General features: G+C 38.5%; 1 non-coding gene across 1 annotated transcript; it reads right to left on the bottom strand.

Moving 5' to 3' along the window:
• Window positions 1-16,382: 16,382 nt before the first annotated feature.
• On the bottom strand, window positions 16,383-16,455 carry TRNAD-AUC. Its single transcript has one exon. It is a non-coding gene; the product is annotated as a tRNA-Asp (tRNA).

The raw sequence follows: 16,455 nt of genomic DNA, 5'->3' as shown, positions 1-16,455 counted from the left end.
TGTTTATTTTCTCCTATTTTTTAAAATTTTGTTATGATCTTTTTCTTACTGAATTACAAGAGCTGTTTATAAAGCAAAGAAACAAGCACTACATCTGAAATATGTTGTAAATATTCACTCTGATTTGTCAATTTAAACATTTTGTTATCAACATTTTTCATTATTGGACTTTTTTTCATGTATCAAATTTATCAGTATTTGCTGTGAATATCTGTGGATTTGGATTCTGGAGTTATGTCAAGCTTGGAAGAAAGGCTTTCTTCCTGATGAGATTATTTAAAAAATATTTAGGGGCGCCTGGGTGGCTCATATGGTTGGGCATCTGCCTTCGGCTCAGGTCATGATCTCCAGGTCCTGGGATCAAGCCCCACATTGGGCTCCCTGTTCAGCTGGGAGCCTGCTTCTCCCTCTGCCTCTCCCCCTGCTTGTGTGCTCTCTCTGCCTCTCTTGAACAATCCAGGAGAGACCCTGATTTTGTCCACTTGGGCTCAAATGTCATTTATTAATTGTGAAACCTTATAAGAATTGTCAGTTATATTAAAACAGCACCGGGGCGCCTGGGTGGCTCAGTTGGTTAAGCGACTGCCTTCGGCTCAGGTCATGATCCTGGAGGCCCCGGGATCGAGTCCCACATCGGGCTCCCTGCTCAGCAGGGAGTCTGCTTCTCCCTCTGACCCTCTTCCCTCTCATGCTCTCTATCTCCCATTCTCTCTCTCTCAAGTAAATAAATAAAATCTTAAAAAAAAAAATAAATAAAACAGCACCTGTGTGGAAACTCTTTACAACCTAAGTGATGCTGAAGTAGTAGTCAATGGTTGCCCGATTTTCTAGAAATCCTGCCCTAACTTCGCTTAGTTCTTGATTTAGAGCATCTAATGCTTGGGACGTGTCATTTAAGGTTCTGCTGAGCAAGCAGACAGTTTGTTTTATCTCATGATGTAAGATTTTTCCAAGTGCTGGGAGTCAATTTTTGGACTATACCCTTTACCCAGGCCACATCAGAGGCCACTGGCTACCTTGTGGGAAGAATGCTCTTGGTTTCCATGATTAATAATGTCTTTCAAAGCCTAAACGAATGTCATTTCGCACCACACAATGTTACTCGCACAAATCAATTTAAATCAATTTAAAATTTGATTTAAATAAATGAAAAGATAGCACTAATATATGAAGACATCGATGCTCTAATTAAGCTATAAATTTAATGCAATTCTCCACCCAACAAATATACCATTAGGATGGAGATTTCAAAAAAAAAAGATAAGATTTTCCAGAAAACCTGAAATGTGCAAGTTTAGCCAGGGGAATTCTAAAAAATAAGGACAGTGGGGTGGGGGAGCAGTTTGTCCGATGTTAAAACATTGTAAATATACAATGTTTTAAAGCTTGAAAAGTAAGCTAGAGCAATAGAAGAGGACAGAAAGAAAAGATATAGATAAAAAATATATAAAGTCAATGCAAGAAAAACAGATTATTCAGCAAATGATAATGGGACAACTGGAGAGCCATCAGAAAAATCTTGGATCTCTACCTTAATTTTTTATACCACATTAAATTTCAAGTGGCTCAAAGATTTAAATATAAAACTGAATCCGTAAAAATGCTAGAAAAAACATTAAAGATTTTTTTAAAGATTTTATTCATTCATTTACTCATTCGTTTCATTCATTCATTCATTTCATTCATTATTCAAAAATCTTACATTGTGAGATAAAACAAACTGATTGGCTCGGAGACTGGGGTCAGTATTTCAGAGATGCCATTTTGCTGGTGGGAATCATCATTGGTCTTTATCTGATGCCTTTGTGGCCTCATGCCTTCCAGCATCTCTCTGGAGCCACACCATGGACCTCTTCACTGACCCCTGGGTGTACTCTGACTGCCATACCCTCACGCCATCCCTTCTCAGCCGGAAGCAGCCGGAGTGGTCATCATCCTATTCCCTAATTGCAGTTAGGGTTATTATGTGTGTGTGGGGGGATGAGTAAGGGACTGGTAGGGAGAGACAGATAGGGGGCTATGTGATCAGGCTCACAGAAATCCCAAAATCTGGAGGTGTGGGGAAACCAGAGACAAGGAAACAAACTGGACCACCCAGCCCTAGGCGTGTGGGGTGGATGTCTTTTTATGATAATCACCTGTGACCAACAAATAACCAGACCCTAAAAAGGAAGTAAGCCATTGAAGGTGTTATCACTAGTCCTTGCTCAGTGGTGGTATCCATAGAGATGTCAAAAGGACTTAAGTTCCCTGGTTAGCTTTCTATAAAAGACCCACCCCAAAGGTCCTCAGTGGCAGCCCTGTTGGGACCCCTCTCACTCTGAAGAGCTTTTTCTGTATCCTTGCTTAATAAACTTGTCACTTTACTAAAAAAAAAAAAAAAAGTCTTAGGAGACAAACCATAAGAGACTCTTAATCATAGGAAACAAACAGGGTTGCTGGAGGGGAGAGGGCTGGAGCGATGGGGTAACTGGTTGATGGGCATTAAGGAGGGCACATGATGTAATGAGCACTGGGTGTTGTCTAAGACGATGAATCACTGACCTCTACCTCTGAAACGAATAATACATGATATGTTAATTAATTGACTTTAAATAAAAAAAATAAATTTAAAGAGTCTTAGGTTCCAGGGATTAGGATACGAACACCTTTTGGGGGGGTCATTATTTTGCCTGCCACACCAGGAAAACTGATCAGCCAAAGAGAATCAACTGAGAAACTTTTTTTTTTTTTACAGACCTTATTTATTTATTTGACAGAGAGAGACACAGCGAGAGAGGGAGCACAGCAGGGGGAGTGGGAGAGGGAGAAGCAGGCTTCCTGCTGAGCAGGGAGCCCGATGTGGGGCTCGATCCCAGGACCCTGGGATCATGACCTGAACCGAAGGCAGACGCTTAACGACTGAGCCACCCAGGCGCCCCAGCAATCAAAATGATAAAAAACATAGAAATATATATATATGTTCTTGATTATGCAAGAAAATGGTAAAATGTCATTAGGGAGAGCAAATATCAACATGGGCATCAGAAGAAGGAAAGAGAATTATTTTTCAAGGTGCCCGCTTTTACATCAAATTTAAGTCATTTTATAGCCATCTGCTGCTGAACAAATGAGTCTGATCTTGTCACTGCCTATTTAAAATCTTGTATTAGTTTTTTTGTTATTGGTGGTATTGCTGACTATTGGAATTGTTTCTGTGGGTTGCTTTTTGTTTTTGTTTTCAATTATCAAACTCCCTTTTCCTATTTTGGGAGAATCTGCTATTGTGTGTGGTTTTGATAGGACTCAGTGCCCTGTCTTTTACTATGGAAACTGAAGGGGAAAGAGATTGCATCCTCCTAACCAGGGCATTGACTCTGGAGGTGGTTACACTGAAACCCTGGGCCACCTAGATCTATTCAGGGAACCTGCAGAACCACCCTGCCTGCACTGGTGGGGCTGGGCTCCTGCCAGGCTAACTAAAAAACAGCTATTGTGCTGTGTGTTTTTGACCTGTGGGAGCTCCTGTTTTCCAAATCTTCTCTTCGGCCTCCTGCTGATTTTGTGAGTCCCTCAGCTTGTGTAATAATGTTCTTTTCTCCAATTTCTTGTAACAAAAAATTCCAACTCCAGATAACAGTTAAACCTCAACAAACACATCTCGTAACAAATCCTACAAGGCCCCACTTTTTTTTTTTTTTTTTTTTATGGTAGGCTTCTCTCTCATCCACCTCATCCCCAGGACATACTTGGATTTTCCATAATTTCCCAAACATGCTATGCCTTTTTACCCCTCCACAACTACTGAGAATGCTTTCTTCCCCAGAGAGGCAAGTACTTTCTGAGTTTTTAATACCCACTTAATTCAACTCTAATTTCTCTTAAGTATCCCTTCGTAGTACTTTTTCTCCTACTTCTATGGTCTATTACAATATGTATCATATCACATTTGAAGTATTTAAACTATTTTGTGTCAGGCTAGGAAGTCCTAGGGAGGATCCCCCCGATAGGGCCTGGTTCAGCACATAGCATTTTGGGGTTCCTTAATAAATATTCATTAGCTGTGTGGGAGGATGTGGTAACTGGGTGATGGGCATTAAGGAGGTCACGTGATGTGATGAGCACCGGGTGTTATATGCAACTGATGAATCAGTTGAACACTACATCAGAAACTAATGATGTAGGGCGCCTGGGTGGCTGAGTTGGTTGAGCGACTGCCTTCGGCTGGGGTCATGATCCTGGAGTCCCGGGATCGAGTCCCGCGCCCGGCTCCCTGCTCGGCGGGGAGTCTGCCTCTCCCTGTGACCCTCTTCCCTCTCGTGCTCTCTATCTCTCATTCTCTCTCTCTCAAATAAATAAAATCTTAAAAAAAAAAAACTAACGATGTACTATATGTTGGCTAATTGAATTTAAATTAAAAAAATAATAACAATGAAAAAATTTTGTAAAAAAATCAAATAAATGTTAGTTGGCTAAATGATTGAAATTAGTTAAATGCATTTTTGATGATTCAAGATCGTTATGACCACAACCACCCTTTTCTGGTCTATTTCACTGTAGCTCTTTGGTGTCACGAAAGGTTAGGATGATTTGTTCCTTTAAGAATATATTTAATAGGGCGCCTGGGTGGCTCAGTTGGCTGGGCGACTGCCTTCGGCTCGGGTCATGATCCTGGAGTCCCTGGATCGAGTCCCACATCAGGCTCCCTGCTCGGCGGGGAGTCTGCTTCTCTCTCTGACCCTCCCCACTCTCATGTGCTCTCTCTCTCATTCCCTCTCTCTCAAATAAATAAAAAAAAAAAACCTTAAAAAAAGAGAATATATTTAATATTTGGGGCACCTGGGTGGCTCAGTCGGTTGAACGGGCCAATTCTTGATTTCGGCTCCTGTGGTGGTGGTGGTCTCAGGGTTGTGGTCTCTGGGTCCTGGGATCTAGCCCTCTGTCAGGATCTGAGTCTGCTTTTCCCTCTCCCTCCCCCTCTGTTCCTCCCCACCACCACCCCCAGCACACATCCGCTCTCTGTCTCCCTCTCTCTCAAATAAATAAATAAATAAATAAAATCTTAAAATATACATATTTATTATTTGACAGCTTAAAAATGGCCTCCATGTACATTTCCTTTTTTTTAAATTTTTTAATTAAAATTTTCTTTTTTTTAGTAACCTCTATGCCCAGGGTGGAACTTGAATTTATGACCCCAAGATGGAGGTTCACAGGCTCTACTGACTGAGCCAGCCTGGAACCCCTATACATATATTTTTGTTACAACCATGTGCGGTAAGGCAGGGTACTAAGTTCCAGGGAGACTGAGTAACTTTCCTAAGATTACATGATTTATTAGTGGCAATAATGATAATAAAATTAATAAAAGAAAAACATAAAATTTACTTTACACTTACCATATCCAAACACATTTTTTTACTTGTTGTGTGTACTTTGATCCTTTTCACTATATGGTAACTACTATTACTATCTCTGTTGTATGGATGGGGAAACTGAGGTCACCAGTTACTAAGTAGTAAAGCTGATATTTCAACCAGATCTGCTGAAATGGAATCAGTTTCCCAAATCATTATGCTACACTGGTAATTTTTTTTTAAGATTGATTGATTGATTGATTGATTGATTTATATGAGATAAATAAGGGGGGACCAGAGGGGGACGGGGAGGGACAAGCGGGCTCCTCACTGAGCTCACAGCTAACATGGGACTCGATCCCATGACCCCAAGACCCCAAGACCACCACCTGAGCTGAAACCAAGAGTCCGACGCTTAGCGGGCTGCACCACCCAGAGACCTCTACACTGGTAATTTTAGTATAATCTCCTGGGTGCTCCTAATGGTGATACTTTATGGCTTCATATAACTTCTTTTTGTGCTATTTTCTTGTTAGTATGCAGTGCCATTTTGCTGCTGCTGATTCACTACTTCTTATCTGTGCTGGAAACCAGGTAAGTAAATTTGGTGTTAGGTCTAAAATTAGGAGGAAATGGATGACTATCTGTGGATTTTGTAACATCTTTTATGGGTAAACCTTTTTTTTGTTTGTTTGTTTACTTATTGATTCTCCATTATATTCTATTTAATAAAAGTCTCAGAAAAGTGCCCCTTCTCAGACAGCTTTATTTGAGTTCACTCATACTATTGACCTGAAAACAAGGTTCTGTAAGTAGTCAATGGGGTGTTGGAGTGGCAATTATCTGGAAGACATAATCTGTTTTTTAGCTCTTGAGCTCATCCACCTGAAAAAAAGGGACACTGGCCCACTCAGTGAACCTACCACAGAATGTTTCTGCTGTAAACTGCTTCAACGGTGGTAAATGGCTGAAATGATAAATGGATATACCTTGCCAAAGAAGCAGAGCTCACAGCTTCAGAAAAACTGCTGAGCTCTAGAACTCTTGTTAGTAAATGCCCTTTTGAAGGATTTATTCTTTTACCAATGAATATTTCTTTACTACCACTTCTTTTCATTATGTATTCTTTTATATGGATGTATCACAAAAAAAAGTCCAGAGCTTGAATTCGCCTACATTACTGGCAATAGAGAAAAGCCCACTTTTAGTACACATACTAATCAAAATAGCGTGATAATTAGCTATGCATGAGTATTCATGTAGCTTCTCTCAGAAGAATGTTTAAGAACCTGATTTCACTCGTTCAGTTCATTCCATGCACATTTACTGAGTACTTGCCCTATGCCCCGCACTCTATAGATATTAAATATCAGTAGTGAACAAAATCAATATGGTTCCTACCCTCATTGATATCACATCTCTTACTGTGCAGCTTCATTATATAATCAACTTATTTTTAACTTATAACCCAAGGTTATCATAAAATACTACCTGTAAAATGTCTATAGCAATGGGAAACTTCCCAAATACACTTTCTCAAAAACTATGGGGCCAAATAAAACCACTGGACTTCAGTGCCAAAATACATTTTAATATAGGCATATACTATGCTCTCCTGCTATCTTAAATTTTGTTTTTTATTTATTTTATTTTTTTTAAAGATTTTATTTATTTATTTGAGAGAGAGAGCACATGAGAGGGGCGAGGGTCAGAGGGAAAAGCAGACTGCCCACCGAGCAGGGAGCCCGATGCAGGACTCGTTCCAGGGACTCCAGGATCATGACCTGAGCCCAAGGCAGTCGCCCAACAAACTAAGCCACCCAGGTGCCCTGCTGTCTTAAATTTTATAAGGTATGATATTAGTTTCCTGTTGCTGCTGTAACAAACTTCATGACTTAAAAAAACACAGCTTTATTGTATTACAGTCTAGAGGTCAGAATGGGTTTCACTAAGGCTATAATCGAGGTATCAGCAGGACTGTTCCTTCTGGAGCCCCTGCAGAGAATCTAGAAGCTGCCTACATTCCTTGGCTTGTGTCTCCATGTCTTCATTTTCTGTCTGTCTTTTTTTTTTTTTTAAGATTTTATTCATTTATTTGACAGAGAGAGACACAGCAAGGAAGGGAACACAAGCAGGGGGTGTGGGAGAGGGAGAAGCAGGCCTCCCGCCGAGCAGGGAGCCCGATGCAGGGCTAGATCCCAGGACTCCGGGATCATGACCTGAGCCGAAGGCAGACGCTTAACGACTGAGCCACCCAGGCGCCCCATCCATTTCTTCATTTTCAGAGTACAACACCACTTTGTAAACTGTGCTGAGATTATGGAAATGATTTTAGTTTTTTTTTCTTTTCAGCATTTTCTGATGGATCATGTTTTCCTTTTATAATATGAAAAAAAAGAAAATTCATAACAGAGTCTGTTCGGAAAAGTTTATTTATTCATTTATTAAAAGATTTCATTTATTTGAGAGAGAGAATGAGATAGAGAGAGAGCATGAGAGGGGTTAGGGTTAGAGGGAGAAGCAGACTCCCTGCCGAGCAGGGAGCCCAATGTGGGACTCGATCCCGGGACTCCAGGATCATGACCTGAGCCTAAGGCAGTCGCCCAAACAACTGAGCCACCCAGGCACCCTGGAAAACAGTTTTAAAGTTCTGTGCAGCTGGAGCGTAAGTGCAGGGAACAAAGAGATCAGGTAGAAATTGGGGCGATTCCGACATCTGGTTGGAACCAGACCAAGTCCAATTTTGTGGCCTGGGTAATGATCTGAGCTTGGTCTAATGAGCAGTGGGGAACCATGGGGGATTTTTAAGCAGACGATTGCCAATCAGATTTATAATTTGAGAAGAAGCTGCAATGGGGCTCCTGGGTGGCTTAGTCAGTTAAGCATCGGCCTTTGGCTCGGGTCATGATTCCAGAATCCCAGGGTCGAGACCCGCATTCGGTTCCCTGCTCAGCAGGGAGTCTGCTTCTCCCTCTCCCTCTGACCCTCTCCCCAGCTCGTGCTCTCTCGCACTCACTCTCTCTCTCTCAAATAAATAAATAAAATTAAAAAAAATAAAAAGAAGCTGTAATGATAGATTTTATTAAAATAAGATAAACTTTACTACTATTTTGTAATTTCCCCACTTAAATTCACAAAGCATAATTTAGTTGTCTCTGTTGCTGACTTAGCCTGTTTCTTCATACCATCAGGGCAAATAATTAAAAACTTTTCAATTGAAGTACAGTTGACGCACAATGTTCCATTAGCTTCAGGTGTACAACCTTGTGATTTGACAAGCTCACCACAAGTGCAGCTACCCTCTGTCACCATGCATGACTATATTCCCTATGCTGTACTTTTTATTCCCATGACTTATTCATCCCATAACTGGAAGCCCGTATCTCCCACTCCTCTTTGACCCATTTTGCCCATCCTCCCACCCCTGTCCCCTTTGGCAACCATTAGTTATTTAATTGTTTGTTTATGTGCTTCGTTTTTTAGATTTCACATATAAATGAAATCATATAGTATTTGCCTATCTCTGTCTGACTTATTTCACTCAGCATGACACCCTCCAAGTCCATCCATTTGTCACAAATGGCAAAAAATCTCATTCTTTTTTATTGCTGAGTAATATTCCATCATATACATGTATATATATATACAAACACATATATATACACACATATATGTATATACACACATATATACACACATATATATACACACATGCACATATATACATATACACACACACACATATATACATATATATACACACACACACATATACATAGATACACACACATATATACATATATATACACACAATTATATGTATACATATATATATATACACACATATATACATATGTACACACACATATATACATATATACACACACATACACACATATATACACATATACACACAATTATATACACATATATGTATATATACACACATATATACACACATATACACATATATACACACATATATACATATATACACACATATACGTATATATACACACACATATACATATATACACACAATTATATACACACATATATACATATATTTACACACATATACACACATATATATACACACACATATATATACATATATACACACAATTATATACACACATACATATATATGTATATACACACACATATATACACACACATATATATACATATATACACACATACACACACATATATACATATATACACACATATATATACATATACACACACACATATATATACATATATACACACAATTATATACACACACATATATACACACACACATATATATACCTATATACACACATATACACACACATATACACACACATATATGTATATATAACACACATATATACATATACACACACATATACACACACATATATACACATATATACACACATATACACACACATATATATGTATATATATACACATATATATACACACATATACACATATATACATATATACACACACACATATATACACACGTATATGTGTATATATATATATACACACACACACATATACATATATATACACACATACCACATTTACTTTATGCATTCATATATTGATGGATACTTGGGTTGTTTCCATATCTTGGCTATTATATATAATGCTGCAACAAACATAGAGGTGCATGTATCTTTTCAAATTATTGTTTCTCTTTTCTCTGGATAAATATCCATTAGTGGAATTACTGGATCACGTAGTAGTTCTATTTTTAATTTTTTGAGGTATTGTCATACTGTTTTCCATAGTTGCTGCAGCAATTTACATTCCCACTACCAGTTGCACAAGGGTTCCTTTTTCTCCACATCCTTGCCAACAGTTGTCTTTTTTTATTCTAGCCATTTTGAAAAGTATAAAGTGATATCTCATTGTGGTTTTGATTTGCATTTCCCTGATGATGAATGACGTTGAGCATCTTTTCATGTGTATGTTTGCCATTTGTATGTCTTCTTTGGAAAAATGTCTATTCGAGTCCTCTACCCATTTTATTTTATTTTATTTAAAGATTTTATTTATTTATTTGAGAGAGAGAATGAGAGAGAAAGCACATGAGATGAGGGGAGTGTCAGAGGGAGAAGCAGACTCCCTGCCGAGCAGGGAGTCCGATGCAGGACTCGATCCAGGGACTCCAGGATCATGACCTGAGCCAACGGCAGTCGCTTAACCAACTGAGCCACCCAGGAGCCCTCCTCTACCCATTTAATGAGATTATTTGTTTTGGGGTGTTGACTTGTATAAGTTCTTTATATATTTTGGATACTAACCCTTTATTGGATAACTCATTTGCAAATATCTTCTCCCATTCAGTAGCCTTTTAGTTTGTTGATGGTTTCCTTCACTGTGCAAAAGCTTTTTATGTGGTATAGTTCCAATAGTTTATTTTTGTTTTTGTTTCCCTTATTTAGAAGATATATCTAGAAAAATGTTTCTATGACCGATGTCAAAGAAATTACTGCCTATGTTTTCTTCCAGGAGTTTTATGGTTTCAGGTCTCATATTTAAGTCTTTAATTCATTTTGAGTTTCTTTTTGTGTTTGGCGTAAGAAAGTGGTCCAGCTTCATTCTTTTGCATGTAGCTCAACAGTTTACCCAGCACCATTTATTGAAGAGGCTGTCCTTTCTTCATTGTATATTCTTGCCTCCTTTGTCATAGATTAATTGACCATATAAGCATGGGTTTATTTCTGGGCTCTCTATTCTCTTCCATTGATCGATGTGTCTGTTTTGGTCCCACTACTACACAGTTTTGATTACTACAGCTTTGCAGCTAATCATTCCATTTTTAATTCACTTTTCTATGCTATGAAGATGAAGTATTTACTTTGTACACTTATGGAAAAACAAAGCAAAACACAAATGACAAAGGGCATCTGATTGGTATTCAAACATGACTATTTCAAGTGAACCAAATTAGAAGGGTGACATTAGAAGCTATGGGTTCTCAGCTTATTTTGAAATAATGGGTAAACCGTTTCTCTAGCTCTGTTTTTTTTTTTAAGGTTTTTTATTTTATTTATTTGACAGAGAGAGACACAGCGAGAGAGGGAACACAAGCAGGGGGAGTGGGAGAGGGAGAAGCAAGCTTCCTGCATAGCAGGGAGCCGGATGCGGGGCTCCATCCCATGACCAGAGCGAAAGGCAGACGCTTAATGACTGAGACACCCAGGTGCCCTCTAGCTATGGTTTTACACTTTCCTCAGACCTCTACGTACATACCATCCTCTTTGTCTCATAATGCATCCAGCTTGGTAGGAGGATAAGAATTTAAAGTTCATTCCAAGGACACGGCAGCTATTTCAAATATTTAGTCACTAAGGGAAACTAGTGACTAAATATTAGATCCCTTTGTAATTATTACCCTAATTATCTAGAAAAATACTGTTTCATATAATTTACTTACTTCTACTGAAAGCAGTTTGCTCTCATGACCTAGGCCAGCAAACATGAATTATTACAGTTGCTTTGAACAAACTATATGGTTTATAATTGCTAACTTTAAAATTACCCAATATACTTTCTTGAATGTCAGTGGCAAAGTACAAGCAAAACAAAAACTGGGCTTATTTTTCTTTTCTGACAAAAGTAGTCCTTTTCTTATCAAATGGTACACTGAAAGGAGAAAAGCAGCTTAATTACTTTTCAATATATTAATAAAATTCTATTATCTTGCTGAAAAGTGTATCTTGTAATAAAACCTACTCAGTAGGTTTTATTTTTTAAAAAACTGACCAGTGACTGTCAAGTAATAATTAACTGAGTTCTACTTAGGATTAACCCTCCTAATAATTGGACTCAATTTTACTTTCCTAAAATAGCCTAGTCAGTCAATGAAAAATCAGGCCCACAGCAAGTGTTAAATATGAAACTATCTTTAAGTTCCCGTTTAGCTGCATGAAAGAAACACCACTTTAATTTTTTTTAATGAAATGGCATTATTATTAGTTAATCTCAAGATTGCTTTCACAAGGGGCACCTGGTGGCTCAGTTGGTTAAGCGGTCGACTCTCGATTTCGGCTCAGGTCATGATCTCAGGGTTGTGGGATGGAACCCCACATCAGGCCCTGCCCTCAGTGGGGAGTCTGCTTCTCTCCTTCTTCCTTTCCCTCTGCCCCTCCCCCTACTCGCTTGCACGCATGTGTGCATGCTCTCTGTCTCTCTCATATAAATAAATCTTTAAAAAAAAGACTGCTTTCACAAAATAACATATTGTATCGATGGATTACATCAACATCACTACAACTCAAACTCTACCTTTTATTCACATCTAGGCGAATGGAACCAAATTTCAAATAGGAAATTTCACATTTCAAGAAACATCAATTCATAGCAGTCAGATGACAAAAAAGGACCAGGCAACAAAGTCAGGCATTGAAATTGAGTAGAGATGCATCTTTTCTATTTCTTTGTCAGATGGTAGTGTTTTTTGTTTTTATTTCCAAAGACTGCTTATAGAACAGTAGTAAAGGAATAACAGCAGGCTTTTCCTTTTGGCACATGATTTTAGGAAAGTCAGTGCTGCCATCTGTGGCTTCTATAGTTTCTCTTTTGAAAGAAATGATATAAGCATAGGATTAATCCATGTTATAATACTTAAGATGTTGGTAGAGAAATTTGAGGAAGGCCCAAAGCTCCCTGGGCCTATATATATAAATATATATCCAAGGATATATTTATTACATATAAACATAAATATATAACATAAATAATATATAATACTATGTAATATATACAAATATATAAATATCTATAAATAAATCCTGGGATATACCTATTTAACTATTTCTATATATCTCTAGGGATACAAAAATGATAGTGTCCTGGTGATACAAAAATGATAAGGATAATCTCTGTCCTTGAAGATCTTAGAAATATGGGTCTTCTTCATATTTTTTTTTTAAGTAGGCTCCATGCCCAACTTGGGGCTTGAACTCACAACCCTGAGATCAAGAGTCGCAGGCTCTATTGACTGAGCCAGCCAGGCACCCCTATGGGTCTTATATAAACAAAAGGTGCTTATAAAAACAAAAAGCAAACAAAAAATCTAATCATTTGGCTTCAGTTTCAACATTTTATAGATACATTAATTATGGTATAGTCTAAGCTTTTTGAAACAAAGAGATCTAAAAATACAGTAGCCTAAAGAAAGGTGTCATTTTATCTCCTTTACCTAAGAAATAGGTGGTTCTGGGCTGGTAAAGAGGCTCTGCAATCTTCAATATGTGGCTTTTGTCTCTGGGTCCAAGCTGGCTGTTTTTGCCTCCACCATCACTTTTGCATCCAGACCAGCAGGTTAGAGGAAAAAACAAGTTGAAAGCATGCCAATTTCTTTGAGGAAAAGACCTGGTAGTGGCAGAAATAACTTCTCATATTCCATTGATCAGATTTAGAAAAATGATTGCAATTAGCTGTAATAGTCTAGCTGGATGGCCTGGCAAAAACTTCAGTGTTGTTACGAAAGGACCATCATCAGTCTCTGCTCTATGTAGGTATGGTCAAAAGAGTCAGAGTCATCTTGTTTTAGTAGCTCTAAGAAAGACATTCCTCAGGAGCTAAGCCTCCAGACTTTGAGAAAATATATTTCAGGAAAGGATTATAAACATCTTGAAGTTGAAACCTTGGGTGACCCCACCTCATACAATGTGTTATTTGATGATCAATGATATCCATCAGGACATTCTTGCTGATTCTTTAATTTGGGGAAGATATACACTCTTACAACTAATGAAATTATCTAGGAATTTGCTTTAAGATGATCTGGGAATGGGTGGGTGAAGGAATAAGCGTATGTAAAAAAATGAAGCAAGATTGATCGTGAGTTATTGTTGAACCTTTTGCATATGTTTTAACTTTTCTATATTACAAAGTTTGAAGAGTCAATAAATAATAATTGCTAGCATCTGTATAGGGAACTGCAGATTTTCAAACCTGTTTCATAGGTATTATTTTGTAAGAATTGATTAAGTTCCCTAATAAGTGTTAGCATTATTTTCCTCTATTTACTTTGTTTTTGTTTTTGTTTTTTAAGACTCCATTTATTTATTTGACAGGGAGAGACACAGCAAGAGAGGGAACACAAGCAGGGGGAGCAGGAGAGGGAGAAGCAGGCCTCCCGCCGAGCAGGGAGCCCGATGTGGGGCTCGATCCCAGGACCCTGGGACCATGACCCGAGCCAAAGGCAGACACTTAACTACTGAGCCACCCAGGTGCCCCTCTTCTATTTACTTTGAAGAACAGAAAACACGGAAGAGGTAAATGCTACAAAAGTATTTATGAAATTCAAAATGCATGTTAAAACAAAAAGTTTAAAAGTGCCTGACAACATATAACTTTATTTTCATTACCCTCCTACTTATATCCCCCCCTTTTTTAAAAAGATTTTATCTATTTATTTATTTGCCAGAGAGAGAGAGAGAGGGAGAGTACAAGCAGGGGGAGTGGCAGGCAGAGGGAGAAGCAGGCTCCTGGCTAAGCAAGCAGCCCGATGCGGGACTCGATCCCAGGATCCTGAGATCATGACCTGAGCTGAAGGCAGACGCTTAACCATCTGAGCCACCCAGGCGCCCTACTTATATCCCTTTTAAGAATAAAATTGTATCATGCAATACGAGAACATGTGCTAGAAAGAGAATAACATAATCTCTTGTGTTAGAATGTCATGGAGTAAAAAGAGAAAGAGCTTTGGAGTAGGAAATCTGGCTAAGACCTTGCTCTACTCTACTTGGAACTTGGACCATATCACTTAATTTCACTACATCTCAGTTTTCCAATTTAACAAATGGGATTAGTATTTAATTTGTAGGTTGTTATGAGGATAAATTCACAATAAATGTAACTATTATTATAAATAAAGAGATAGAAGTGCTTTTTTTTTCCTTTATGGCTGAGGTTGCCAAAGTAGTGCTTTTAAAAAAAAAAAATACTCTCTTGGGGTGCCAGGGTGGCTCAGTCGGTTAGGCATCTGACACTTGGTTTCTGCTCAGGTCATGATCTCAGGATTGTGAGATGAGCCCTGAGTTGAGCTCCTTGCTCAGTGGGGAGTCTGCTTGGTGAAGATTGCCTCCCTCTGCCCCTCCCCCCACAACACACATGTGCCATCTTTCTCTGTCTCAAATAAATAATCTTTTATAAAAATAAAGAAAAATACTCTCTAATTTTCCTTCTAGTTTTGACAGAATTCTTTAAGTGTTTAAGTCTTTCAATTCTTTAAGAATTGAAAAAGATGCCTATATGAACATTAAGAAGAAAAAAATTCCATCTGTAATGTATTACCTATTGGCCAGTAAAATAAGGGTTAGGGAGAGCCTGTAGAAGACAGATGGATCTTGGAGAATGACAGTGGATTATTGTAAATTCAATTAGACAGCAATTCCAATCATGGCTGCTATTCTAGATGTGGTTTTGTTGCTAGAGCAAATCAAAACTGAGCCCCTTATACAGAACCGTTCCCAGAAAGGGACCTGAATAAACAGGCAAAGCAGGTGGTTACTGTTCTTGGTGTGGTGATTGATCCTGACGACCAAGGAGAAATTGGGTTACTACGGCACAGTGGGGATAAGGAAGAGTATGTTTGGATTGTGGAAGATCTCTCAAAGCGCTCTTACCACTCCCATATTTTTTTCTGGATTTAAGCCAAGAGAGAAACTACAGCAACCCAGTTCAGGCGGGACTAATGGCCCACACCCTTCAGAGATGAAGGTGAGGTCACCCTACCAGGCAAGGAACCAGATAAGGAGTTTGCCAAGGGCAAAGGAACTATGGAATTGACAGTAGTTATAAATACCAGCTACAACCATGTGACCAGGAGTAAAAATGAGAACTGTAATAGTCATAACTATTAAACTGAAAAAATTACCCTAGCCACAGTGATTATATAAACTTCTGAATGCCTTATGGCATTTACCTACTATTTGAGTTTATTGTGAAATTTCCATTTCTAAAAGGAAAAGAATTTCTTTAAAGGTTGGGTTTTTTGGTTTTGTTTGTTTGTTTAAATAATCTCTACACCCAATGTGGGGCTTGAACTCACGACCCTGAGATTGATGGTCCCATGCTCTTCCAACTGAGCCAGCCAGGT

Source organism: Zalophus californianus, chromosome 2, assembly GCF_009762305.2.
Source record: "Zalophus californianus isolate mZalCal1 chromosome 2, mZalCal1.pri.v2, whole genome shotgun sequence".
Lineage (NCBI taxonomy): Eukaryota > Metazoa > Chordata > Mammalia > Carnivora > Otariidae > Zalophus > Zalophus californianus.
Note: the sequence above shows the minus strand (reverse complement) of the source record. Positions and strands in the feature narration are given on the sequence as shown.